This window comes from Galleria mellonella, unplaced genomic scaffold (genome assembly GCF_026898425.1).
Source record: "Galleria mellonella isolate WM207_F2 unplaced genomic scaffold, CSIRO_AGI_GalMel_v1 utg150, whole genome shotgun sequence".
In the NCBI taxonomy this organism is placed as follows: domain Eukaryota; kingdom Metazoa; phylum Arthropoda; class Insecta; order Lepidoptera; family Pyralidae; genus Galleria; species Galleria mellonella.
Genome location: NW_026442002.1, coordinates 2,077,538 through 2,079,995, shown reverse-complemented (window position 1 = coordinate 2,079,995; position 2,458 = coordinate 2,077,538).

The window sequence follows — 2,458 nt, the reverse complement described above, 5'->3', positions numbered from 1 at the left end:
CATCGTCAAAATCATTTTAAAGATATATCATGGGTCAATGATTTTTTACGCAAATATACTCCTGATTTTGTACACTCACCTTTTGATGACAAACAGTTTAATTCTGTTAATTCATGCCCAAAATTTCTCACTGACCCATTCTCAATTGATGAAATATCCAGTGCAGTAAAATCTAGAAAAGATACAGCTAGTGGCCTTGATCGCTTAACATACAATATGTTTCGATTGCTGAATAAAATAAACCTTACTAAACTCTTACAAATTTTTAACGATTTATGGAAGGACTGTATTATCCCACCAGAATGGAAAATGGATTGTTTGATTCCAGTAATTAAACCCGGTAAAGATCCTACAAATTTCGACTCCTATAGACCTATAACATTGACGTCCTGTGCAGGCAAATTATTCGAACAATTAATTAAACAGCGTTTAGAGTTCTTTATTGAAAGTAATAGTATATTACCATCGAATCAATTTGGTTTTCGCCGTGGATATTCAGCGCGCGAAAGTTTAGCAAACTTCTATGTCGACCTTAGTACTGCTTTGAATAACGATGAATATGTTCTATCTGTTTTTTTAGATGTCGTAGGAGCTTTTAACAATGTAAATTTAACAGTTCTATCTTCGATTCTATCCTCATTTCTTCCAATGAAACTTATCGAATGGATTTATAATTTTCTTAGTAATAGAGAAGTGTATGTTAAAGTAAATAGTAAATTAATAGGACCTAGGTTAAGCTCTAAAGGAGTATGTCAAGGTGGTATTTTAAGCCCGCTACTATATATTTTATATATCTATAAACTTAATTTAGTTTTAGGAAACAGTGTGAACAACTTGCAATTTGCCGATGATTTATTAATTTATATAAAAGGAAAGAATATTATTGATATGCAATTAGTGTTAAATGAGTCATTAAAAAGACTTGAGAAATATTTTTCTCTTCTTTCCCTCGATATTAGTTTAACCAAAAGTAAAGTAGTTGTTTTTCATCAAGTTCATAAATATGTTCCATTAATGAATATTATATATAATAATCAAACTCTTCCAACAGACTGTAGCGTTAAATTTCTGGGGGTAATTTTTCATCAAAATTTAAAATGGGATCTATACGTTGATTGCTTAGTAGATCGTGCTTTAAGAGCCACTAATATAATAAGATCTGTAATTGGTCGTAACTGGGGAGCTGATCCTAAAATTATCCTTTTACTTTACAAATCTCTTGTTAGAAGTAATTTTGATTACGCTTTCTTTTGTTATGCCTCAGAACATAAATTAGTAGAAAAACTCGAAAAAATTCAAAATATGAATTTAAGACTTATTTTAGGTGCTATGTATACTTCTCCAATTATCTCAATGCAAGTAGAATGTAATTTGCCTCCTATCCTTCTTCGTTTCGAATACCTAAAACTCAAATTTCTCTTCAAAGTTTTTTCAGTTTCCAATAACCCACTCATACTCAAATTATTAAATTGCCCCATTTCTATGTTTTTGAATAAAACTATTGTCAATGATTTGAATTTACGAGATGAATATAACATCTATAGTAGTAAGATACTTCCTTGTTATAATGGCCTTTATGAGAGTAAGTTCTGTAAGATCAAAATTGTTATACGTAAAGACATAAAAGAAAAGCACGATATGTATGAGACTTTATCAGAATTTATTGACTACAGGCAGATATATACAGATGGTTCCAAAAATGCACTTAGCACTTCAGTGGCTTTTTACGATTTGTCAAATAGATTTGGTCACGGTTATAAAATTTCAACTTTGGCTAGTATTTACACAGCAGAAGCAAAAGCTATATTTTTAGCATTAGAATACATAGAAAAACAGGTACTATATTCGAAATGGATTATAATTACAGATAGTATGAGTGTTCTTATGGCATTAAAAAATAACACATTCATTTCATCATCAAACTACTTAATTCAAGAAATTCGTAATAAATATTATCATCTCTGTACTATATATGGAAAAGATATTATCTTCATCTGGACCCCTTCACATATTGGAGTGTTTGGGAATGAACAAGTAGACACTTTGGCTAAAATTATTAATTCAAGTGCTGCTCGTGTTCAAGATTTACCCCTATGTTACTCAGATTGTAGTATTGGAATACATAAAATCGTTACAACTAAATGGGAGGAGCATTGGACTCAAATATTACAGACTAAAGGCAAATGGTACCGCAAAATTAATTGGCGTATTGGAAAACCGTGGTTCTGCAAAGGAAAGGACACAAACAGAAAATTTTACACCAATATTTGTAGATTACGAATCGGCCACGGACATTTCAACGAACACCTGCACCGAATGGGCATGATCGCTTCCCCATCATGCACATGGTGTAACTCAAATACAGCCCAATCTCTACATCACCTTTTTTTTGATTGCTCTGAATTTGTCATTCAAAGACACATTATGTTTGACGAACTTAGGATTATCTTCAAAAAAC